Genomic DNA, 27914 nt, shown 5'->3' with positions numbered 1-27914 from the left:
CAATAAAAACACAAATAGCAAGTAATCGCCGCTTTTAACCGATGTGCGCATGTGTCAGACGTCTTGGCGCAAAGAAGGAATTGAAGAAGAAGTAACCCGGTAGTGTTTGTCTAATGACAGTGAAAAAGTATGTCATCACCCTGAGCGTCCATTGCGCGCATAAAACATAGCGCCTTTTGTAGGTCAAAACATGTACTAAATATTAGGGTTGTTCCGATCATGTTTTTTTTGCTCCCGATCCGATCCCGATCGTTTTAGTTTGAGTATCTGCCGATCCTGATATTTCCCGATCCAACTGCTTTTTTTTTGCTCCCGATTCAATTCCAATCATTCCCGATAATTTTTCCCGATCATATACATTTTGGCAATGCATTAAGAAAAAAATGAATAAAACTCGGACGAATATATACATTCAACATACAGTACATAAGTACTGTATTTGTTTATTATGACAATAAATCCTCAAGATGGCATTTACATTATTAACATTCTTTCTGTGAGAGGGATCCACGGATAGAAAGACTTGTGACTTTGTATATTGTGACTAAATATTGCCATCTTGTGTATTTGTTGAGCTTTCAGTAAATAATACTGTAGCCATGTCCAAATGATGGGAAGTGGAACCATGACTGTGCGTAGTGTTACCAATTGATATATCTTCTCTGCGTTGGGAAATAACATAAGGTGTGAAGAAAAAGATCAATTGCCACCTTGCTCGCCCACATTGCTTCCCATGAGATTTCTAATCATGGGAAGAGGGATTGTAAGGCTTTAGCCAATTCAAAAAAGGCTCCAAAGGCTGCCAAAATTCACTCTACTCATTTTTGCTGCGGCGCCATTACAGATTGAGCGTGACAATGCGTGAGTGGATCTTGCAGCGCATGCATTAATTGCGTTAAATATTTTAACGTGATACATTTTTTTTTTTTTAAATTAATTACCGCCGTTATCGGGATAAATTTGCTAACCATACCTTAAGCCCAATCGAAAGACTCTGGATGAGTGTAACATATTATGTCTGTAACGTTAAATACAATTAGAAAACGATTTATTAAAAAAGTATATATTAAAAAAAGGCATGGCCGATATTTTTTTGTCGATTTGGATACTTTGAAAATGACGTGATTGGACATCTCTAATGAAAAGCTAATAAAAGACTCAATAAAAACACAAATAGTAAGTAATCACCGCTTTTAACCGATGTGCGCATGTGTCAGACGTTTTGGCGCAAAGAAGGAATTGAAGTAACCCCGTCGTGTTCGTCTAGTGACAGTGAAAAAGTACGTCATCACCCTGAGCCTCCATTGCGCGCATAAAATATGGCGCCCTTTGTAGGTCAAAACATGTACTAAATATTATAGATTTTTTTTTAGATCAATGGCAATATTTTATATGTTTCTAATAACATATTTCACTAAAAGAGAACAATTGTGGCTTATGAGAGTCTTTAGGTCCGAGGTTACTTTAAACTACTGTAACACTTGACAAACTAATATACCAGTAAAATAATTTATAATAACCCTACCTCAGGGGTCGGTGCCAACATAAATCTAGGCAAAAAGGTGGTGGCACATGACATAGCAGGATACAAGACAAACTGACAACGGACAAGGGCAGAGGCAGACTATTTATACACAGGGTCACAGGTGGATACAATCAACATGATTGGTAAATTTAAGGGCGGGAAGAAAAGGTGAATGTAAAGTGCAAACGTGCACTCACACTATGTGTCTTTCTTGTGGGAAAGTCACGATTATATTTTGTGAGTCAGGATTTGGTTATCTTTTGTTATCTCAAGTTTGGAAACAAAATTGCTCTCAAGAATGTCTTGATTGAGATGGACAATTAACATGGAGAATTAGAGTTGGCGTCCAAATTGTGATTGACAAATTCATTAAATAGCGCGTTTGAATGCTTTTGTCTGCATAGTGTACATGTGAATAGTCCCAAAGAAGGTAGCCCTCTGAATGAACTCGAGCACAGTTAACAGACCACCTCCTTGAAGCCCACCAGAGAGCAGCTGCACAGTACACACAGTTGGTCACACAAGCAAAACAAAGTGCACTAATTAGCCCAGAGTTTATTTCGGTGAATGCCTCCTAAATAATGTCATTTGCATCCCTTCAATGACCACACTGTAGCTGTCCAACATGGGAAATATGCCAATTAGACTTTGATTCACTCGACCGGAGCCTAAGACTGGATGCTGGCGGGTGGATTGAAAAGAAAGAATGTTGTACTGCTCATGTCTCGGCTTAGCGGGCACAGTGGGACTCAGGTCCTGCCAGCCATGACATCACCCGCCTAACATCTTAACGTACGCACAGAGAGGTACTTTGTGGACCTTTCAAAAGCTAGGGGAATTCTGGACACTCTTTTGTCATTGCAGCAAAAAGAGGCAGCTAAAAGGAAACTGAAGGACATTGAGGTCACAATTGAGAGAAAATGGAAGAAAGCCACGGACAGATGATGAAAGAGTGGAAACTATAAAAACTGAACTTGTGAAATTTTTTACTTTTGTCATGACCAGTGTTTTCACTAACACGCGTTACTGTAATCTGATTACTTTCTTTCAGTAACGAGGTATCTAACGCGTTCATTTTTCCAAACTACATATTTATATATATTATATATATATATATATATACACACACATATATACAGTATATACATTTTCGTATATATCGAGACTTGTCGAGTCTAATCCAGTGATGTACAGTAGACGTGCTGGGGTCCACATTGTCGCGGACAGCAAGCTTGACACACCATCCATTATATTCTGTGCCAAAGTGGCGTATTGCCTATCTTTCCTCAAAATAGCACAAGTTGCTTTGCTTTTAGCCTGTTTGTAAAGTGTATTTTATTTTTCTGTTTGCTCTCAGGGGAGTACAAAAATGGCGCATTGTCAATTTTTCATACACAGCAGAGGGGGAGATATGCTTGACTAGTCAATATGTCCAGGGGCCGCTACCTAGGAGAATAACTCCAACAACAACAACACCAGCATTCAAATCTTCAGTACAACTGTGCGAGGCGGTCCGTTAAGCCAAGCCCTTACGTTATCGTTCACCTCCCGTAAGAAAAAAGCTGAAGGCAGACGAGAACTATGATGTGATGATGTGGGCACGCTTCATGCATGACCGCTGCCCGCATCTCACGGCATGCCTTGTGCACATCCTCAAACACACCTGCCCCCGGCGCGTCTGAGAAATGGAGCTCGCTCCGCGTTGTTGAGCCAACGAGCTAGCGGCAGGATGTCGTGTAGCAACCGCAGCGCACATCTGCACTCCCCATCTGTGTGCAGATGTTGTGAAGGTAATTAAGGGGAGATGGATTTACTGTATCTTATCATAATTTTGTGTGTGAAAAGGTTACAGTAGTCTTCTGCGTAGAAGTTGATGGATAAATATCTGATTCATTTTTAACTTTCTTCAAATTGTGAACAGGAGTTATGGTGCATGCCAAAATATAATTGTTTGCATTAGTCAAACACATTCGTCTAACTATAGTTTAGGCAGACTTCACTCCATGCCCTTAGACAAAGTAAAGTGAATCACCTTATCAGGGCTCATGAGGGGGATATGGAAAAATGGTACCGTTTCTCGTAGGCACAGTCTAACTGTTTGCATTACTCTAACACACGTAATATAATTAATCAGGGAATAGTATCCTTTCTCATATTTACTGTAGGACTGTACTATTTTAACACACACCTAATATAAATAGCACACCCTAGTTTAATGAAAAGAAACAGAATAGATACACAACGCCATCTTATCACAGAGGCCCAACGTGTGCGTAACGAGCAAGATTGAGGCACCAACTCTTGCAATCAGTACTCCCAAACACCAACAAGGACAAAGAGCAGCGCGCCTTGTCCTAAAACAAGCAGAGCCAGCCCGGATAACAAAGTTGATAGCAGGCGCTTGGGACGTCAAGACCAGCGTCGGTCGCTGTGGCAACCTCGTCCCATCCACGGACTAACCTAACCGCCCGGCCACAGATGGATGGCCCCGAAACAACACTCAGCCACACCTTTGGCCCGGCCTATTCCACCATGGACTTAAAAGTTCCTTAAAAATTCCTTCAATACCAAATGACAAACATTAAAATGTACAATATATCATAATCACATTTTTATTTTTCCATAACTGACCGGTGAGGCTCTGCTTCCCCTGCCTCCCCTGAATTGACGCCACTGGCACAGTGGTACCTCGAGATACAATGGCTCTGGTACATGAAAAATTCATTTTACGAAAAGTTTTTTGAAGCTTTTTTTTTTTTTTTTTGCTTGACATGACGAAAAATTTTTCGCTGTACGAAAATAATATTGCAATCGATAATTCCTGCTCGTAGTGCAATAATGTAACTATGTTTGCATATAAATGTAAACAAACAAAATATGCACATCACAATATGCTACACAATGCATAAAATGAATACAAATTACAAGCAAGGCACAAACAGCTAGGCCTGTCGCAATAACAAATTTTAGTGTGCGGTAATTTACCTCATAAATTAATGCCATATGCGATATTATTGCGCCCCCCCCATTTCTTTTTTTTTTAAAACCAATTTACAATGATACAGTGAGAATACAGTATCTATTAATAAATCAAGTACACCCATTTAAACATGATAAATGTTTACTCTTGAATTCAAAAATACTTTTGAAGAAATCACAACTAAAAACAAGACCATGCCTCTTTTAAGTAAAAGACAACACTATTAATACCGCACAGAAACACAGAATAAATAAAATGTCTTTTTCAAGAAAAAAATAAAATCACACTCAATAACAAGTATTTAGGCAAATGAAAACTTTTCCCCTTCATAGCTTCTGCTATAACGTTCCATGTGTAATATTCTTATTGGATGTTTTCCAAGGCACCCTGAAGCGCACGCAACGGTGATGTTGTTTTGTTCGTGTGACGCGGCAGTGAGAGAGACACAGGGCCCATATACATCGGGCGCATCTTCGTTCCGGGTAAGGTGTAACCTACTTCGACAAAGCCTCCCCATTCGTCAGAACACCGGCACGGCTCTGTGTTGACTGTGTGCCCCGCGGTTCGTCAAAAACAGGCAAAACATACCGGCTGCGATCTGCCAACTCTGTTCTGTCGTAATGTGGCATTCAAAACAACGACAAACACACGGAGTCTGTACTCATCAGAGAAGCAGAGAGAGAGAGGCGGACTTGATTAGATTGAACATTTTTTCCCCGTTTTTTTTTTTTTTTTCCTTTTACCATGAGTTTGCAACACTATTTAATTACTGTTTTAAATTACATGACTTGCATAAAAAACTCCCCGTCTATCCTCATAGTTTCTGCTATGGCGTTCCATGTTTAATATTCTGATTGGATCTTTTCCGAGGTACCCTTAAGTGCACGCTACAGTGATGTGCCACAGGTTGAGGAAGTGTTGTTAGCGCCGTGTGTTGATAAAAACAAAGTTGTCAGCACGTGTTCGATATCATTGCCAGAAAAGCACACATAATGATCTGCTGCATCGTAAATCACGTTGGCTACGTTCATACTACAGGTCTTAATGCACGAATCTGATTTTTTGTCATATCTGTTTTTTTGGTGTGCCCGTTCAGACTGCCTTTGTCCATTGAGACCATTCAAGTATTACGCATGCGCACAAATTCGCAGTCCGACAAGCGCTGAGCAAGACGACCCGCATGCGCAGAAGCATCAAAACAAATGACCACATATGCTGGCTGTCATCCGTCATTCCAGGGATATCATATTTTGCTTTTTAAAAAGAGGACACAAATAACAGACATAAATAATCCCAGTTTAGGCTTATATTCAAAGTATATGGATCGATAGCATGCACGCACTGTCCGTGCATGTCACACACACATACGCGCAGTTTGCCCCGACTCTCGGCCGTGTAAGCAATGTTGAAATATTGCTTATATGGAGCAGACAGAAAACCGATCATTCTCAGGCTTATCCTCAACCCATTTTTAATTTTTTTATGACTGTTGTCAAGTCCGACTCTTCCTAAAAAGCCGTGTTCAAGGCAAGCTAGGCGCTTATAACGCACATGTAGCGCCTCTGCTGTTAGGCAGAGGGTGATGTGGGCTACTGGACTAGTTCTAGGTTCGGGGAGTGGTAAGTAAGAAAAGGAAGGAACCAGAGACAGATACTGCTTGAAACAAAATCGGCAATTTACTAAACAAATTAACAAGACAATAGACAAACTACAATTAACAAATAAGTTTTGTACATCAATTTACAATTTTATTTTAAAGATTATAATAAAAGGTAGGTGATCGGATTTAGACCACATACGAAAGGCTACGTTCATACTACAGGTCTTAATGCGCGAATCCGATTTTTTCGCGTTTTTCCGACTCCAGTGAGGCATTAACTTGACGGTCTGAATGTGACAAGTCGCATAGAACGGGACCATTTCAAATCCGATCTGGGTCACTTTCGTATGTGGTCTAAATCCGATCTGGGCCACATTTTTCCAGACTGTCGCGGCGGTCTGTACTGTCCAGTCCCGCAAATCGGATTTCATGCAGCAATTACGTCATCAAATAGCGAGAGAGTCGTTACCGTAGCGATGCACCTGTGCGTTATTAGCGCCTAGCTTGCAGTGAACACGGCTTTCGGGGAAGGGCTGGGCTTCACAACAGTCATAAAAAATAAAAATGGGTTGAGGATAAGCCTGAGAATGCTCAGTTTTCTCTGTTACAAGTGAGCAATATTTCAACATTGCTTACACGGCCGAGAGAGAGTCAGGGCAAACTGCCCATATGTGTGTAACGTGCACGGACAGTGCGTGCATGCTATCGATCCATATAAACTTTGAACATAAACCTAAACGGGGATTATTTATGTCTGTTATTTGTGTCCTCCTTTTGAAAAGCAAAACATGATATCCCTGGAATGACGGATGACGTGTGTCATTTGTTTTGATGCTTCTGCGCATGCGGGTCTTCTTGCTGAGCGCGTGTCGGACTGCGAATTAGTGCGCATGCGTAATACTTGAACGGTCTCAATGGATAAAAGCAGTCTGAACGGGCACGCCAAAAAAACGGATATGACAAAAAATCGGATTCGTGCATTAAGACATGTAGTATGAACGTAGCCAAAGTGACCCAGATCGGATTTGAAATGGTCCAGTTCTATGCGACTTGTCACGTTCAGACCGTCAAGTTAATGCCTCACTCGAGTCGGAAAAACACGAAAAAATCGGATTTGTGCATTAAGACCTGTAGTATGAACGTAGCCAAAGTGACCCAGATCGGATTTGAAATGGTCCAGTTCTATGCGACTTGTCACGTTCAGACCGTCAAGTTAATGCCTCACTCGAGTCGGAAAAACACGAAAAAATCGGATTTGTGCATTAAGACCTGTAGTATGAACGTAGCCTTAGTGACTTTCCACCTCCATGATGAAACGTTCTTTGTCCATGTTCACTGGTGTTTAAACCGTGAAAAAGACACTGGGCTGTTGACTCCAGGCCTGAATCCACCCATTTTGACGGATGCGTCTCCGGTAAAAATAGAAAATAGACAAAACCATCGGCGGGCTCCGGCGTGCCGGAGATGGTCCGCAGTCAATCCAGAGCACTGACGCAGCCGATATACGTTGAACAATAGGATATAATGGCAACGGATTGGCTCCGGCGCTATTTTTTGACCGAACCCGGAACGAAGATGCATTTTGTGTAGTTGGTAAAAAGGAAGCCGAACTGTTAACAGCACGTCTGCCGCACGCGCGCGCACGCGAGGTGATAAATCGCAGCGGGACAATTACCGCCTTCATTTTTATTTACCGTGTGATAAATGGAATTATTGCATATTGCGACAGGTTTACAAACAGCGAGATAAAATAGCGAGGAATGACTGCTGAAGTTGTTTGCTATGAGCTGGAGTAGTCATTTGATTTTTTTTTCATCTTGGAGGTGCCACCTTAAACCTGAGAATTGGGAGAAAACAAAGAGAAGCACAGGGAGAACATGCAAACTTCGGACAGGAGAGTCAGAGCCCAAATTCAAACTTGGAACTATAGACTTCATAATGATTGACGGGACACATTCGACAGACACTGAGCCTTTAAGTAGGGGGCCGTCCCATTGTTTCAGTCGGTCGCAGTTATTCAACACATGTAACACATGCAGCGATCCAACGCCGGATTTAGGTTGAAAAAGTACAAAAGCTGTACTGCGTACAAATAGGAAGGATTGTCTCAGGAGTGATTTGTTCGAGGATTCAAGGTAATTATTATATTTTTCGTACCATGCATGCATTTTGAAACGTGAAAAAAATGAATGGGAGAAATTAGCCGCTACGGCTTTGGCGTCGTAGTTTGCAATATTTACGTAAAATAAATGCTAACTGTGCGGTTTTTTTTTTGTTTGTTGTTTTTTTTGCTTTTGACCAAGAATCGAGACTATTTTACGTCCATATTTATAAAGAATCAGGGTTTTAAGCATTCATTCACAAGAATTTTCAACAGAAAAAGCTCTTTGTTGTACTAAGGGGGCCGCCACAGTCATCCATATCTACAGTGGGGAGAACAAGTATTTGATACACTGCCAATGGGTTCCCATTGACAGTGTATCAAATACTTGTTCTCCCCACTGTATATAGAATTCAGGGATTTAAGCAGTTATTCACAAAAATTTTCAACGGAAAAAGCTCTTTGTCTGTGTTTCCACTCGGTCAGCTTTGACGGAGATAGGACCCCTATGAATTGGCCCCGCGGCCCGTGTCCTGTCAATACATTATGAAGTCTATGCTTGCACCTCTGAACTGTCAGGTGGAATTTTTTAAACTACCAGAATTTGACTAAATGCTACTTCAGAATTTACCTAAATTAGCTCAATTCAATGCCAGGTTTCCTGAATAGGTGAAGGAGATGGGCTAAATTGTGATGCTTCCCCACCAAATTTAGGCAGACTATTGCATCAAAATTGAAGATGATTTCTTGGAATTTGAATCAACATGAATCAGCAGATGTGTGAGACATGAAGCAACTACAGTTGCCAAATGGCTCTTGAAAAACAAGTGTCCCGTATTCTGAAACAAAAGTATTGAGCTTTCAAGGTACAGGCTTTATACTAAATAATTTGACTTTTTCCTTGCAAATTTTAAGAAATTTTAAGAAAGTACTTTTGTCCTTTGACTTTTGGGAAAAAAAGTGAGTACTTCATCCACCACTCCCTGTACTGAAGCCATTAATAAGCATCCATCCAATCAGAAACACACACTGTAGATTTGCCATCTTTCAGTCTGCACTGAGTCAACCCAGATTTTCAGGCCCCATGAGCATAGGAGGATTAACTTTGTTATTTTTTTTACATAAACAAATTGCATAATGGACTCACAAAAAATCTTTCCATGTATAAAAAGCATTTTAAACATTAAGTGCCATGAATAAGTAATAGCAAGATCTATTTATTATCGCAATAGAAGACTCAATAAAACAAATACTTAAGGAAGAAAATTTGCACTGTTATGGAAGTGAGCACAAAGGGCACCGCTCTGAGCACAGAGCGGTAAATAAAAGAAATTAAAAGTTTCTCCCACACACATACTCTATACTTCAAGGCCAGTAGTAGCTCTTGATCAATAATTCATGGGGGATAACTGCGGAATGTTAAATGAGAACTGGGCAGGTGGAAAAATACTATGAGATCATAGAGTTGGTGTCACGGGATGAGAATGTACGTTTCTACTCTATACGAGGGCTGCATATGTAGCACAGAGGGCCCCGTCCTGTGAAGGCTACATTATTGATATGCTATGCGGTTATCCACTGTTCAGAGAAACCTTTGAAGCGACGCAGCGAGAGACACATGAATTGATATTTAATTCAATAACGCCGCACAGCCACTGGAGTCAAACAACGCAATTAAGGAGAATGAAGAATTATTTAAAGCAGTCAAGCTGATGCTGATGAAATGACACCAGCATTTTTGGGGTAATATATTGAACCTTTTATCAATAAAGTATGCAATGTTCACTGATAACTTTTATGTGCCAAAACTGCACAGCAGGGCAACATGAACATCATATTTTCCCTGACAAAGTACATAACAAGGGAAGAACTAAGTTCCTGCAATTGTTGGTGATTGAAGTCCAATCTATTTGAATTGGGAGGGCTGAGCAGTGAATGATGTTTCAGCGCCACTGACGGAGATAGACGTCCAATCCATTTGAACTGGTAGTGATCATTGGGCAAGATGTCAAAATGGAGGACATACTGTTTTTATTTAAAAAATAATAATAATAATAATAATAATTAGGGCTGTCAAACGATTAAAATTTTTAATCGAGTTAATTACAGCTTAAAAATTAATTAATCGTAATTAATCGCAATTAATCGCAATTCAAACCATCGCTAAAATATGCCAGATTTTTCTGTAAATTATATATATATTCTGTAAAATAAATTGTTGGAATGGAAAGATAAGACACAAGATGGATATATATACTACATTCAACATATGGTACATAAGGACTGTATTTGTTTATTATAACAATAAATCAACAAGATGGCATTAACATTATTAACATTCTGTTAAAGCGATCCATGGATAGAAAGACTTGTAGTTCTTAAAAAATAAATGTTAGTACAAGTTATAGAAATGTTATATTAAAACCCTCTTAATGTTTTCGTTTTAATAAAATTTGTAAAATTTTCAATCAACAAACAAACTAGTAGCCCGCCATTGTTGATGTCAATAATTACATACACAACGCTCATGGGTGCTGAAGCCTATAAAATCAGTCGTACCCAAGTGCCAGCAGAGGGCGGCAAAACTCCATAAAACACAATTAACAAGTGGGCATTTCACTCTACTGACATTTAAATCTGTCTGAGCAGGACATGTGCATTAATTGCGTCAAATATTTTAACGTGATTAATTTAAAAAATTAATTACCGCCCGTTAACGCAATAATTTTGACAGCCCTAATAATAATAATTATAAAAAAATTTAAAAAATTAAAAAAAAAAGACTTGCTGTGTACTATCATCAACAATAAAGTTTTGCACAGTTAATAGATCAGATTTGTGTAATTAAATAGTAAAAAATACCAATTGAAAGATCAAACGTTTTTTGACAATTTATTTAGTTTACAGTACCGTGTTTTCAAATTGCAACGTGAGCAAAAACAAATCTTATTTTGAAACGGTATTAACAAGGAACTAGTGCTGCAACGATTAATCGATTAACTCGAGTAATTCGGTTAGAAAATAAGCTTTGAATTAAATTTTGCTGCTTCAAGTATTCATTTAAATAAAGTGGGGTTGTAATGGTTTGTTTTGAAAGTGTTTGCATTTATTTTTATTGATTGGGTGGATACATTACCCTCTAGTGGCAACAGTGAATATGGTAACACTAATGCACAGCTTCACCGCTATGATAGCATCCTGTCTCTCTCGCTCTTTGCTGATGTTAATTGCTGCATGAATTCCAATTTGGGGGACTTGACAGTTCGGACTGCAGCCACATTCTGGAAAATTGTGGCCCAGATGGGATTTTAACCACATACGAAAGTGACCTGGATCGAATTTGAAAATGGTCCACTTTTATGCAACTTTTCCCGTTTAGTCGAGTCGGAAAAACACGAAAAAATCGGATTTGTGCTAGATTTACAGCTGAAATGGTCCTACAGATGTTGGATGATGGAGAGGCAGTTTCTGATGATGAGGACCCAGACTATTGTCCAGGTGACAGTGACAGTTGTCCACTCAGAAATCCAACTGAACAGGATCAATCTGACTCGTAAGATTCCACTTATGTGTCCTTGGAAGAAGAAAGTGTCCAAATCATGGCCAACAGAATGAGTTGGTAGGGCTCTTACTACAGAGAATTACCTCCCACCCAGGGCAGAACACAGAGCCAGAATATCCTCAGAAATTGGTCAGTGCCTCCATAACGGCTTAGCACCGCTGTCTCACCAAAAAAAAGCTTGGGAGGTCTTCATCATTGATGATAAAATACAAGGAAGGATATAGTCTATTGCTGTTGTTGTTTTTTTTGTTGTTTTTTTTTTGTTCAAAAATGTTAATTGAATCATAAAGATATTTCAAGCATGAAATCATTCTTGTGTGGCTCTAAATATCATACTAATTATTACACAAGTGATTATTTTTCACCAAAATGACATAAAAACACATTGGTTCTAATATGGGTCATTTTTGACCCGCTTATGGAAGAGTGTAGGGTCCAGTAACTTGTGCATCTAAGGGTTAAAAATATCAGACATTGTAAGCAGTTACTCATAATGTTAATCATTTGTTGAGTATTCTTTCACTGAATACTTTTCAACTTGTACCTGAAGTAACGCTACTCTTATTTGAGTCAAATTTTTGTCTGCTATACTTGTGTCTGCTTATGTAAAAGAGGGACAAACAAATCATGCAAGCTAAAACCAAATAACAGAAACACTGACAAGTCAAAGGGAATGTCTCATATTTTAAAAAGGCTTAAACAATCAATCAAAATGTATCAAATGACAGCCGCAGAATGATAACATGATTATTTGGTATTGTTTTCTTGATCAAGTCCAAGTTTACAGAATGTTAAAATAAAATCACGCCGGGCCAGTTAATTCGGTGGCCAATTCGGTGAGTTAGCACATCAAAGCGATGCATGCTTGGATTGGATAACAGGCTAAGGATAACAGGGTTTGTATTTTGAAACCCTATTTGCCCCTGGAGATTTTTCATTCCGTGGCAACGTAAATCACGGCTGGCGATGAATGATGAACTGGGTCGAGCCAAGCAGCAGATGTTTGTTAAATGCTTTTGACCACGGGCAGGCCTTGTCCCTCTCCAGAGGCTGCCCATAGGAGGTTGGCGCCAACAAACAAGGCGCACTGAGCTATGCCCTGCCACCGTCCCATCATGCACCGCTCTCTCTGTGGCTCGCCGAGTGAGATTAATTACTGCACTGTCCTGAATGGCTTTGAATCCTGTGTTTGTCCCGTCCGACATGCACCTTTAGCACCTTTTCAAGCACTCGGGGAAACTTTTGAAGGGGAAAAGAACTGACAATAGTCAAGCACTATTTTTCAGTTATTTGGCAGTAAACTGTGCTTCTTGTATAGTGTTCAAACTATGGTTCATCGACCTCTCTTAGGAAATGGATTTAATCACTATAGTTTATTTCCTACAACAGTTACCATGCCCATGATGTGTGACAAGCAGTGTTGTTACTAGAGATGTCCTGATCCGATATTTGGATCGGATCGGACGCCAATATGGGCAAAAAAATTCGCATCGGTATCGGATCGGCCAACACAGAAAAATTCCGATCCAGACTTCCGATCCAGTTTTTTTGAAAGTCCGGTCCGGGTTTTCCAGCGCACCAATTTACATAATCGATCCCAGTTTTTGCTTTGGTTTCCCTAAAATCCGGTCCGCATTTTACGGCACACCTTCAACACACTACATTACCGTCTCCCAATTTACCGAGAGACTTTATCGGTAAAAATGTCAGCTTGTGTGGGTTCATTTCACCTTAAAGGACGACAAAGACGAAGAGGCAGAGCGCAACATATGCCACAATAAAGTCAAGCGTGGTGGTAAAGCTGTAAGAAGTTTTAATACAACCAACCTAATCAAGCATTTAGCGAAATACCACCACAAATAATATGAGGAGTACGTTAAGAAAACCGAAGACAAAAAGAAAGCTCATACACAACTAACACTGGCAGAAACTTTTGCTATGCGTGACAAACTGGCACTCGACAGTCCCAAAGCCCAGGGAATAGCAAGAGTCATTGCTGAACAATTCATTCTGGATGACGAGCCATTATCTCTCATGAGTAAAGACGCACCATCCATCACTTAGAACCACGGTACAACATGCCCCGCCGTCATTACATCCTTGAGCGATTCGGCCATGGAAGATTCGAGAACGTTTCACAAACATCCAAATTCCGATTATTGAAATATGTCAAGTAAAGTGGAACTAATACACAGCGCGGTCTTCGGGACGCAATGCTGTCCGTTTCTCATTGCGTCCCGAGAGTAAACATCATGCTTGTCATAGACCCGGGTAATGTCAATGCTCAACTCACGGCTTTAGCTCAACTCATGCCGCTGGATAAAAAACACAAAAATACCTGACTGCTGCTGACTGCCGCTACAAACTACTTCAACATCGTTTTACTGTAGATAATAGATATCATATGGATATAGAACTAGATGCTAAATGACAGACTCGACGGTGTTCGCAACATGGAAGTATTGAAAACAGTTGCGTTAGTAAACAGCCGCCATCTTAAAGCAGGAGACTTCCCTAGTAGGCTGTTGTGAACCTTCCAAGCGAACCTAATTAACTTTTTATCTAAAATACTCCTAAATCGGCAAAATCATGACTTGAATCTATCTTCAAAACAGTTTTAAAACTTTCACATGTCGAAAGTAGACAGAAGGGAAATTATGGAATAACGGGAGCAATTTTAACAACTTTAAAAGTTGATTCGCAAAATTAATTGAATTGAATGTAGTTTAAAGCTGCTGATACAGAATGGGGACTTGAGTATTTTATTTACTGTTTTAAAATGTTAACTTGCTACTGAAATAGTCGTTTATTTAAACCTGAGAGGCTTTTTATACAATTTTTGTAACTAATGCACGAAACATTAAAAGCATCTAATAGCTTGTGGGGTTTGTGGGATTTTCCACTGAGGTTGTTTGTGTGTTTTGCTTTGGTAACACTTTATAATAACTATCCGTTTACTAGTTAATAGATCATTAGTAAACTGTTGATAAATGATTTATTGTTGATTTGTGAAGTATTTGTTAACCGTTTGTTAAGCATTTACAGGGTGTTCTTAACCTGAAACACAGTTTGTGTAGAAACGTTTCAAGTTTTTGTGTGTAACGTTTGGCATTTCTATCTTTTCAGGTTAAGAAATGCCGTTCACTTCAAAAGAAAAGGCATTTTGATAAGGCATTTTGCAGGCAGCGCTCATGTTGCACATGTATGAAAATCTGCCATAGAACCAACAAATATTTGTACTTTTCTTTGTATATTTAACCAATAAAACTTATGACCTGTATATAGTTTTATTAAGATCCATCAACTAGCATGGGCATTTAGAATGGGGTCAACCATATTGGAACACCCTGTAAATCCTTAACAAACTGTTAAAAAATACTTCACAAATCAACAATAAATCATTTATCAGCAGTTTACTAATGATCTATTAACTTGTAAAACGGATAGTTATTATAAAGTGTTACCTTTGCTTTTTTAAGACAGTTTACAATATTATTTGCACGTTTTACTGACTGACTATGCCATTTCTGTTTGTTATTTAGAATGTTTTGTGTTTGTCACTGAATAAACGGGTCAGTTTCTTGTTACCAACCGTTGTGTGTTATTCAAACTCACCTAATTCAGCTGGCTAGTTGTTATCAAGAGTATTAAAACCTTTTTCAACATGAGTCTGACAACTATGTAAGGAGGCTAAATAACTTTAAACTTTAACATATGCTCAGATAGGCCGGTATCGGTATCAGCCAGTATCGGGATCGGATCGGAAGTGCAAAACAATATCGTTATCGGATCGAGCGCAAAAATCTGGATCGGGACATCCCTAGTTTTTACAGATTACATGAAAACGTAATTACTGATTACGCCTCAAAAAAGTAATGTACTTTACTAATTACTTTATTATCAAAGTAACTAAGTTACTTTAAAAGTAATTTATCAGTTACGTTTACCAATAAGCACCCCCCCCCCCCCCCCCCTTGCTGCTTCAACATGAGAATGACAACAGAAAATTGTCATCGCATGTAATTGACTTTCCGATAATTGAATTTCAAGGGCAAAATCACAATTTTTCACATGAGGCTTAATCTTCGAGTTGGCGGGTGTTTAATTAGTTGATGGACTTGATTTCAACCACTACTGACTTGCCCTAGCTTAGCCACTCCAGACCCCTGAAACAAACAAATAACTTACAAACTGCATGAAATTTGTTGAAATCAACTCCACCGACTAATTAAACCGCCGCTAACTAGCCTAATATAAAAATTCTGAACTTCGGGTCAGGATTAAAAGAATATCAGTGCCAATGTAACACAATGAAAATTGCCTGCAAAATAATCAACACTCGGGGTGTAACGGTACACAAAAATCTCGGCTCGGTACGTACCTCGGTTTTGAGGTCACGGTTCAGTTCATTTTCGGTACAGTAAGAAAACAAAATGCAAAATATAAATGTGCTAGTTGTTTATTACACACCTTTGTGCTTTCAACGATAGGAACATCAGCCTATACAAAGCTAGAATTCTGCTCAAAAAGTAGCGGGTATTTAAAGATAATCCAACAACAATTTGCCTTTCAGACCCTGCACATTGGTCAGAAAGAAGAAAAAAGAAGTCCTGTGCTAAAGAGAAAAGCAATCCCAATGACAAAGATTTTAACATGTAGTTTACAAATGAAATGCCTCAATGAATCATTTTTTTTCTTATGAATGGTTTTCAAAAGCTTTATTGGTGGATTTTCTCAAGTTAAAGCGCCACACAGAAATTAGTAAATTTTAATTGTGTAGGCAGGATCTGTGTATTATTCTTATTATTTAATTACAGGTGTTTTAGCTCATTTCAATTTATTTTATTTAAATGGGCTATTATTTATTTTGTGTTTATATTTTACAAATGTGATGTAGTATTCATTTATATTGTATATTTTATTTCGTATAACTTTACTTCCTATGTGAATATTAGTTCCTACTTGTTTTGTTGTGGTAGGAGGGTTTTGTATTGAACACGGGGCCGTGTTGGTTATTATTATAGAAGAGAAAACAGCAGTTAATCAACAAAGACAAGACAACTGTGCCCAGATCTACCACTCAAGAGATCTGATGGACTCAAAAAGTGGGTTACGATTGCATATTAGTTAGAAAGTCGACCGGATCCACCGTATTTTTACACGAGTGACTTCCGGTCTGCCTGATCCTAGCTACCGGAGGAGGGTCGCTTCTCGCGTCAAATAATAAACTCTGCCGTTCTTTTCACATGCGTCGTGTTGAGCCGCTTCTGGGACGCGTCAAACACGCGGCCGCACTGCGACTGGTGTGCATTGGCTGATTGACTTTAACGCTCTAGTTTCACTGCATTCTTGCGGCGGCCACGTTGTCGCGCCGTTGACGTTTCTGGGTTATACTGTCCCACCGTGTTGGTCCTCATTATAGTAGAGAAGACGGAGTAAATATAATCACAAAGAAACTGTTACCCGATCGACTCACAGCCTTGAAAAGTAAGGGTTACATTACGTCAGAAACTTGTTCGGTACGCCTCCGTTCGGAAACGAGCACCACGTACCGAAATGGTTCAATACAATACAGGGAGAATACGCGTTAGGCATTATGGGCAATGTAGTTTTGAACTGCTGCGTTTGGAAACATGCCGGTTGAATAGCTTGTCAGTTTATTTCAGTTATTGTTTGCGTACAATTTAGAACACTGAATGAGAATAAAAATTGAGTGGGAATAATTTGTCAACGACAATTGTCGTGATAGTAATTTATAAAAATGTTGAGTTGGCACATAGCCAACTGTGTGTGCGTATTGACTGGACTACATTTCCATGGGTCTGCATTATATACAGTGGGCCAAATAAGTATTTAGTCAACCACTAATTGTGCTCGTTCTCCCACTTGAAAATATTAGAGAGGCCTGTAATTGTCAACATGGGTAAACCTCAACCATGAGAGACAGAATGTGGAAAAAAAAAACAGAAAATCACATTGTTTGATTTTTAAAGAATTTATTTGCAAATCATGGTGGAAAGTAAGTATTTGGTCAAAAGCAAAAGTTCATCTCAATACTTTGTTATGTACCCTTTGTTGGCAATAACGGAGGACAAACGTTTTCTGTAGCTCTTCACAAGCTTTTCACAGACTGTTGCTGGTATTTTGGCCCATTCCTCCATACAGATCTCCTCCAGAGCAGTGATGTTTTGGAGCTGTCGTTGGGCAACACGGACTTTCAACTCCCTCCTCACCCCGTGGCGCAGGGCCGGCCCAGGCCATTTGGGGGTCCTAAGCAAAATAATGCCAAGGGGCCCATATTTTTGGCCCTCCATTTTGTCACAGTGTACTGTGAAACCCATCCATGCAATCCAACCCATACGTCCATATTTTGTATATTAACCAGATTTTGTTGCACTGCATATTTCAAACTTCTCACCCCAAATGATTGTCAGTACTTACAGTAGATAGCGCCAAACTTTTTTCTAAAAGGGGAAAAGAAAGAAGTTAAGGAAGAACTTTTATTTTTTTAAAGCTTGAAATTAAGTATCAAAACTCACAAAAGTCAAATAAAGCAAACTGTAGTAAACAAAATAGAATTTAATGAAACAATTGCCAGATTGGGGGCCCCCTAGTGGTCAGGGGCCCTAAGCAGCTGCATAGTCTGCATATAGGCTGGGCCGGCCCTGCCGTGGCATCAAACTGATAACAAGAACGGGGAGCAAAAATCCCAGAACCACACGGGGGGACCTAGTGAATGACCTACAGAGAGCTGGAACCACAATAACAAAGGCTACTATCAGTAACACAATGCGCCGCCAGGTACTCAAATCCTGCACTGCCAGACGTGTCCCCGTGCTGAAGAAAGTTCACGTCCAGGCCCGTCTGTGGTTCGCTAGAGAGCATTTGAATGATCCAGAAGAGGACTGGGAGAATGTGTTATGGTCAGATGAAACCAAAATAGAACTTTTTGGTAGAAACACAGGTTCTCTTGTTTGGAGGAAAAAGAATACTGAATTGCACCATACCCACTGTGAAGCATGGGGGTGGAAACATCATGCTTTAGGACTGTTTTTCTGCAAAGGGACCAGGACGACAGATCTGTGTAAAGGAAAGAATGAATGGGGCCATGTATTGAGAGATTTTGAGAGAAAATCTCCTTCCTTCAGCAAGGGCATTGAAGATGAGACGTGGCTGGGTCTTTCAGCATGACAATGATCCCAAACAAACAGCCAGGGCAACAAAGGAGTGGCTTCGTCAGAACCATTTCAAGGTGCTGGAGTGGCCTAGCCAGTCTCCAGGTCTCATCACCAAAGAAAATCTGTGGAGGGAGTTGAAAGTACGTGTTGCCCAACAACAGCCCCAAAACATCACTGCTCTAGAGGAGATCTGCATGGATGAATTGGCCAAAATACCAGCAACAGTCTGTGAAAAGCTTGTGAAGAGCTACAGAAAATGTTTGGCCTCCGTTATTGCCAACAAAGGGTACATAACAAAGTATTGAGATGAACTTTTGGGATTGATCAAATACTTATTTTCCACCATGATTTGCAAACAAACTATTTAAAAATCAAACAATGTGATTTTCAATTTTTTTTTTTCCTCCACATTCTTTCTCTCATGGTTGAAGTTTAGCCATGTTGATAATTACAGGCCTCTCTAATATTTTCAAGTGGGAGAACTTGCACAATTAGTGGTTGACTAAATACTTATTTGCCCCACTGTATATATATATATATGTCTATATTAATCATTATTCATATTTTATTTTGATTATTTTTTAGGAAGAATAAAGCCTGTTGAGTAAAAAAAAATATTTGCATATAGTGTATAATATATACTATATGGCAATAGGCCTATGTTTTTTTGTTTTTTTTTCATTTCTTTTTTTAAATAAAACTGAATTTTTGTAACCAGACGGAGGAGGCCCACTTTAAATATATTAAAGTTATATAGGCATCTTTGAGTGGACTTCGAGTAAAATTCAAGTATCTCGAGGCCGGGCCGAGTGTCCTCTTTTTTGGAAATCAAAATATGGTCACCCTAGGCTATTTCCCAGTAATGATTGACATATAGACCAACCATCATTGGGTGAAATGACAGCCAAAAGTGTAGTAGTGTTTTTGTTGTTGTTTTTTTAAGTCAAAATGTTAAAGGAAGAATAAAGAGAATTTTAAGCTATAAACAGAACCAACAATTTAGTCATTCTGCCTGTACAAATGTATTTATCATACACTTCAACACTGTGCAGCTGGTATGAGAACAAGCTTTTTTGCAGAATTGGCTAAGGTTATGGCAGGAGTTTGTTGTGTCACGCAGACACATTGACGGGAATGAGGAGAAAAGCAAGCGAGGCATTTCCCCGCAGAGCTAGTTGATTCGCTCTCAGCTATGTGGCTCATTGTCAGCCGTCTTCAGGATGACTGGCTTGTAGTCAATGCTTTCTTTGATGGCCAGCTCAGCCAAGGCTTGGCAGACCACCATGGAGGCACACAGAAATACACACATTCAAAGGTGCGGATGAAACTTGTAAAATTTGAAGGGAAAAACTGCATTGTTATCCTTAGAAGCAATTATACTCGTATAAAGTATACATGCATTTAAGTATTGCAACTCTCTAGCCCTTGTCCCCTTAAATCACGAATTCAATCAACTTCCATTTGACATTTTTAAATGTTCTAATGCCATCCGATAATGCTTTCAGCTCTGCAATTGTAATGTACAGTAGTAGACTCCACCATCAGTTGACAAGACAGCTCCCACGGACATTGCACCACGCCTTTCCGTAGGGGGCCGATCCCGGCAGATCGTTGAGTTAGCTTTCACTGTGATCAACTCAAACACACACTGCATTCTAACGCCGGATTTAGGTAGAAATAGGACAACAATTTTTCTGCATACAAGCAGGAAGGAGTGTCTCGAGTGATTTGGTCAAGGATTCAAGGTAATAATTATATTAAATAGCAACATGCATGTACTTTGAAACGTGAAAAAAAAAAATCAATGGATAAAATTAGTGTAACTTTTGCCTAAAATGAACGATAACCGCCCGTTTTTTGCTTTTGACCAAGAATGTAGACTTTTACGTTTATACAAATTCTGCAATTTGAGCATTTATTAACAAGAATTTTCAACTTCAAAAATCTCTTTGTTTTGTGACGGCCGCCATGTTGGATTTAAAAAAAAAATTTTTTTTATCTTTACACGACATTCAGGTTGCTATTTCTGACAAAAACTTATAAATTTTAATTATTGCTATTGATCCTGAAAATAGAGGTGATTTTCTCTGCATTTGTTGAATTTTATAGCCATTTTAAGTTTGTTATAGTTACATAAAATAAATAATTAATCCAAATTTTATTATGGAAAGACTTTGAAATATTTGATGCCTAAGGGAGGTGCCTGTTTTGGTTTTAGGTCACAAGGGGCTTTGGTTTTGAAAAAAATTGTATTTTAATCTTTTTAAATAGGCCCCCTCCCCAACAGATCGGCCCCTAGCCCCGTGCCCTGTCAACTAGGCCTGCACAATATATCGTTTGAACATCGCCACCGCAATGTGCATATGCGCAACAGTCCCATCGCAGGACGTGTGAGTCTTTAACAAAAAATTATGTAAACTTTTTTTTTTTTTTTTTCTTACAAACAGCAATTGTGCAGAGACAAGGCTTCCTGGATCCCTTTTATATACACCAATCTTTATCATTCACAGATAACCCCCTTAGCCTGGATTAATCTGTATTGCATGAATACTAGGGTTGTCCTGATCGTATTGAGGTTTTGACATTTTGGCATCATATTTTCAGGATCAAACCACCATTCTGCCCCGTTCTGGCCCTGAATGTTTTACCGGAATGGCATTCCGGACTTTTCCGGCCCACTTTCACCCCTTTGTATGCATCGATCTGTTGCAAAGTTGGTAGTTTGACAGTATAGACCCTACTCATCTACGTCACAAAATGACGTGTCGCTGTATCCGGCCGCCATATTGTCCGCATTTTTTAGACTTATTCTCATTGTTTTCAATTAGTCGTGCAAGTTATAGAGCAATTCATGGAAGCCCGGTGTTATCTGACGCTGTAAACTCATTGGATGCGTTGCATAAAAAGCGTTATGTGGAAAAGCTTCTGTTTATCCCTTCGCCAGATCCATATCTGATGCCTAAATCGATGTTTTTCGACCCGCTGTCTTCACCGTCTTTGCCTGACATCTGCTAGCTACCCTGATATTTACAACTATCTTGTCCACACAAAATCAGCCTATTCTCACGAAAGTTTGAAAAACTTTAAGAGCTTGGAGGCTTATAAATACTTCGTTGCTGGTTGGGTGAAACAGGTCTTCGTCCACGAAAATTCGGCAGGAATCTATCTTGTGCTCGGGAAGGTGAGTTACGAAATTTTCAATTCAAAATCTTCTGTTCTTGCTAACATCCGCTGTCAAGTCTAATGTATTTCATGTCATTTGTCAATGGGGCTAGGGCTTTTAATGTTTATATGGTTTAGCAATAGCACTCTCAATACATACATATATAATATGTAATAAATATGAAGTGTGATAGCACTACTCCAGATTGTCCCTAGTTGAATTTATTTTTTGGCTTTTGACCTCAATAGTGAAATTGTAAATTAATTGTATGACAACTGTCTGATTATCCCCTTATAATTATATATTTTCAGGTAGTTCATTCACAACGTCTGAGTGTATGTTGTCGGTGATTAGCCTCGCAATGATCTTAATTGTGGTTGTCAGCCCAAAACCCTCTAAATATATATTAAATGCATCTTACCAGATATAAAATGACTACTACATAATCTGTGGTAGTCGTTTGGAGCCCAGTTTTCTCGTCGAATTGCAGCAGTCAATCTCGGTCTCCTCTCCCGGTCTCTCGGAATGCGGTAAAACTTCAAGCCTCTCCGTCTATCTTCTCTGTTTTTGCAACCGACCGCCACACACGACTTCACCATTTTGATTATTAATGTTAACGAGCAGAAAAACACGCCATAATAGGAGGAATTTACGAAGCGCTAATGCATTAACATGACGAGTATACGGACAACATGGCGCGGGGGCGTGGCTGTGACGTCACGTGAGTAGGGTCTATAGACCCTACCCACGTGACGTCAACACTACTTCCTCCTGACTGGTGCCGCCCAATTGTCCGTCAACACATCATGTTTCCCTGTTACGGCTACGTACATTCCTCCTATTTACGACGTGTTTTTCTGCTCGTTAACATTAATAATAAAAATGGTGAAGGCGTGTGTGGCGGTCGGTTGCAATAACAGAGAAGATAGACGGAGAAGACGGAGAGACTTGAAGTTCTACCGGATTCCGAGAGACCCGGAGAGAAGAGAGCGAGATGGGCTGCTGCAATTCGACGAGAAAACTGGGCTCCAAACGATTACCACAGATTATGTAGTAGTCATTTTATATCTGGTAAGATGCATTTAATATATATTTAGAGAGTTTTGGGCTGACAACCACAATTAAGATCATTGCTAGCCTAATCGCCGACAACATACACGTATGTATGTAGTGAGAGTGCTATCGCTAAACCATATAAACATTAAAAGCCCTAACTCCATTGACAAACGACATGAAATACATTAGACTTGACAGTGGATGTTAGCAATAACAAAAGATTTTGAATTGAAAATTTCGTAACTCACCTTTCCAAGCACAAGATAGATTCCTGTGGAATTTTCGTGGACGAGGACCTGTTTCACCCAACCAGCAACGAAGTATTTATAAGCCTCCAAGCTCTTAAAGTTTTTCAAACTTTCGTGAGAATAGGCTGATTTTGTGTGGACAAGATAGTTGTACAGTTCAGGGTAGCTAGCAGATGTCAGGCAAATACGGCGGAGACAGCGGGTCGAAAAACATCGATTTAGGCATCAAATATGGATCTGGCGAATGGATAAACTGAAGCTTTTCCACATAACGCCTTTTATGCAACGCATCAAGTGAGTTTACGGCATCCGAAACCACCGGGTCTTCCATGAAATGCATTATAAATTGCTCGATCAATTGAGACCATTGATAATACAGACACAAAATGACGGACAAGTGGGCGGAACCATACAGCGAGCACGTGATTTTGTGACGTCGGTGGGTAGGGTCTATATACAGTGTATCACAAAAGTGTGTACACCCCTCGCATTTCTTCAGATATTTAAGTATATCTTTTCATGGGACAACACTGACAAAATGACACTTTGACACAATGAAAAGTAGTCTGTGTGCAGCTTATATAGTAAAGTTCATTTATTTTCCCCTCAAGATAACTCAAAATATAGCCATTAATATCTAAACCCCTGGGAACAAAAGTGAGTACACCCCTATGAAAAAAATGCACATCCCTAAATGTCCAAATTGAGTACTGCTTGTTATTTTCCCTCCAAAATGTCATGTGACTCAATACAGGAGTGCTGTCAGCATTGCTACAGAGATAGAAGAGGTGGTGTGTGTGTGTGTGTGTGTGGGGGGGGGGGGGGGGGGGGGGTCAGCCTGTTAGTGGTCAGACCATACGCCGTACTTTACATCAAATTGGTGTGCATGGCTGTCACCCCAGGGGGAAGCCTCTTCTGAAGACTGCACACAGGAAAGCCTGCCCGTCTCATCAGACCATAGGACATGGTTTTAGTAATTCATGTGCTTTGTTGACATGTCTTCGCAAACTGTTTGCGGGCTTTCCTAAATATCTGCAGAAATGCGAGGGGTGTACTCACTTTTGTGATACATGTATTTTGTTTTCAGAAAAGTGCAAGCTTAATTGTTTTTCTTATTAGGCTGACAGAAAAATGCAGACAACAAGTTCAACAGCAAGGGCATATTAGATTCCATGATTTTGTTGTTTTTCCTTCCATAACTCTTATCCTAAGTAGGCCACAAGAATGCTCCCAAAATCTGATTTAGGTCACTTGAAGCATGCAGTGTAAAATCCAGGACTGAGTGGAATATCACCTGCAAAACTGCATTTATTTTCATCTGAGTGTGCATGCAATTTTAGTCCCTGGAGGCAGAGGTGCATCTTTCACTTTAATCAGCTCAGCCAGGACACCAGCTAAGGTAAACCTAAGCAACTGCCAAAGCATTCACTAAAAGCTTTCAATCCGAGACTAGTGAAAGTGACCTGTGATTTGCTTTGTAGCTACATTTGAGCTGCTCAATTGACTTACAGCTGCTTTCCCGCTAAGGTGTAACTGTTGCCGTATGTAGTAAATGGAACTAAAAAAAATTGAAGAAGGTGCGCGTGTGAGAAGAATAGCACTACACATTTGCTAAATGTTTCTTTCTTATCGCAACTGTGCTGGATGAAGCACTCCAGTGCGAAATTTCACTTAAAAACAGAGCTCCCTAAAGGCGTAAAATGCTGGCTTGAGCTGTTTTCAAGTGGCGAGAAATGAGCATGCACGGCGATGTATCTGTGGCACAGCCTGTGCTGTTCTGGACGAGGCATCCTTATGTCAATGGAGCCTAAACGACGCCAATAATGGTCCCCCCGCTCGGTCTCTGGAGTCTTGACTGTTAAAAAAAATCGATTCCGCGCTCGGCTAGGGGCAGCCTGGGAATAGATAGACGTAGAAGAAATTGAAAGGAAAGGAGTGCACGAGGAGGAGGGGGCGGCAAGGGAGACGGAGAGCTGAGAAAAGGTTACAAAAGATAAGAGAGATTCGAGCGAGTGGAAACTTCAATTATCGCTCCTTCCTCGTATCGGCCCATCGGTATAACACAAATGGCAACGATGAAGGAATCAAGCTTGCTTTGCTAATTTCCTGCGCGCCTTGACTTTTTAACGACATTTATTACACAATTGCGTGTGAAAGTGAAAAGTCCTCCATTCGTTTATTGCCCTCGATTATTCTTACGATCCACTGCGTGTATATTAAATTTATACAGTAGTAGGCTTCCTTCGATGTGAAAGAAAAATGTATTTCCCATCCAACCGTCCTATATAGTCCTCAGTTTCGTTTAACGGGAGTCTATAACAGTTGACCTTGGGGAAGATGCACAGTACACACTGGATTGGCCGTCAGTCACTTGTCTCTGCCTATCATAGGGCAGACAGAAACAAACTACTATTCACATTAACGCTTATAAAAAATTTAGAATTCAATTATTTCAAAGGTGTTAATTAAAGTGATTGCCGAATGTTGGGAAGAAGTTGGGCAACAAAACATACAGTGGTATGAAGAAGTTTGCCTGGTACACCAGACTCACCGCTGTTCCAGCTATTGAGTCTGGCCACCATTCACTCGGATACAATTTCCAGGGCGGAGCAAGCCACAGCAAACAGACAGCAGAGTGGACCAATCAGCGACGGGCAGACGTGACGTTAGTAAAATGGCGACGGCAGGACGAGGGACTTGCGCGCGGAAGTAAACATACGAAGAGAGCGGAGTTTATTCAACATGGCTAGCGCGAGACAGACTGTTGTCAATGACTTGTGTCGATGTGTTTTTGGTCATTTAAAACTGATTTTACCGTGGACTGGAACATATTCTCGGCTCTGCCGTTCACCATCTGTGTTGTTGAAGAGACGACTTTCGACGCGCAAGAGTGACGTTGCTCGTGAAGAACACGTCACGCAAATAAACGAATCTGATTTGTCGATTGATTTTGTATCTGCTCGAAAAGGCCGTAAATGGGATGGTTCCCAGACTATTTCTCTCAGTGGAGAATAGTCTGGCAGAGCCAGGCAATGAAGAAGTATCTGAACCTTTTGAAATTTCTCATATTTCTGCATAAAATGACCATTTAATGTGATGTGATCTTTGTCAAATCACACAGATGAAAAAAAACAGCTTCTGCTTTAACTAAAAGAGCATACGACAGGAGAATCCCCCCCCCCCCCATAGCTATATAAATGGCTTGAGAAGGACCAGTCAGCCCGTCGAGGGGGAACTATTCACAACGAGGAAAACACGACGAAGACAGCTGCAAAATGTCATTGTTTCTGTCTCTTTACTTCAATATTTTTACAGGATATTCTTTTTATCCAAGTATTTTCCCCAATTGCTAAATAAATGACATGGTCATGACAAATAACAGTCTTGTGCTAAATGGAATATGAAATAATAAAAATGCACTTATTCAGGACGACATGGACAAATTACTCCATAATGGTCAAAACTGTCGACTTCACCTTTACTGTCGCACCTCCCGAACGATATTTTATGACACCTAAATCGGACATATGTCATTTCCCTTCCCCGGGTTCGGAGAATGTAAACAAACCAAGAGCCGTGACAGCTAGCCGCCATGCTAACCCAAACCGAGTGATGTTCCAAAGTCTTCGAAGCGTAAAATCACACATAACTAGCCCGGATCATTTGACATGATGACTGCGTTGTCGATTGTTCTCGTGGATTGGCAAACCGCCCAGCGGACAGCATTTTTTTTCGTTCCCCGGAGGAGGGCGGCTGCAGTTGTTGTGAAGCTAACGTGCAGCTAATGTGCATGAGGAGAGCTTTTCAGATATTTTTGTCAAATATTTTAACGTGATTAATTTTAAAAAATTAATTACCGCCCGTTAACGCGATAATTTTGACAGCCCTAGTCATGACAGAACATCTTCAATTATATCTGGCGCCATCTAGCGTCGTGAATGGGTATAATGTCTAGACTAAGACTAGACTGTGAATATAAGACGATCCCCTCTTTTTCAGTCTTATTTCTATGCAAAAAACACTGTATTATATTCAGGCCAATACGGTAATTCTGTGGTTTGGTTAATTGTCTTGTTGCATCATCTATCCTCCTTTTAGCTTCAACTGTCTGACAAACGGCCTGAGGTTTTCCTGATAAACCTTTGAATTCATTCTTCCCTGAATGATTGCAAGTTGTACAGGCCCTGAGGCAGCAAAACAGCCCTCAAACCATGATGCTCATTCCACCAGGCTTCACGGTGGGGATGAGGTACTGATGTTGATGAGCTTTTCCATTTTTCCTCCACACATGGAATTGTGTGTTACTCCCAAACAATTCAACTTTGGTTTCATAAGTCCACAAAATATTTTGCTGAAACCTCTGTGGAGAGTCCAAGTGCCTTTTTGCGAACACTGAACGAGCAACAATGTTTTTTTTAGACAGCAGTGGCTTTCTGTTTGGAGTCCTCCCATGAACACCATTCTTGGCCATCGTTTTACATATAGTCGATGTGTGCACAGA

At 40.0% G+C, this 27914-nt stretch overlaps 1 protein-coding gene across 5 annotated transcripts in view; it reads right to left on the bottom strand.

Annotated features, from left to right (window-relative positions):
• The window catches only part of il1rapl1a (interleukin 1 receptor accessory protein-like 1a), a 628485-nt gene that overhangs the window by 553352 nt on the left and 47219 nt on the right, over window positions 1-27914 (bottom strand). Inside the window, exon 1 of one of the 5 annotated variants that reach the window (XM_057852782.1) lies at window positions 1526-2511. The exons of the other annotated variants lie outside the window; for them this stretch is intronic. The gene's annotated coding sequence lies outside the window, so the exon portion shown is untranslated. Of the gene's footprint in view, window positions 1-1525; window positions 2512-27914 lie in introns of those variants that run through there. 5 annotated transcript variants of the gene reach the window in all.

The sequence above is a fragment of the Corythoichthys intestinalis genome, chromosome 12 (assembly GCF_030265065.1).
Source record: "Corythoichthys intestinalis isolate RoL2023-P3 chromosome 12, ASM3026506v1, whole genome shotgun sequence".
Taxonomy (NCBI): Eukaryota; Metazoa; Chordata; class Actinopteri; order Syngnathiformes; family Syngnathidae; genus Corythoichthys; species Corythoichthys intestinalis.
This window is presented reverse-complemented; position numbering and strand designations above follow the sequence as displayed.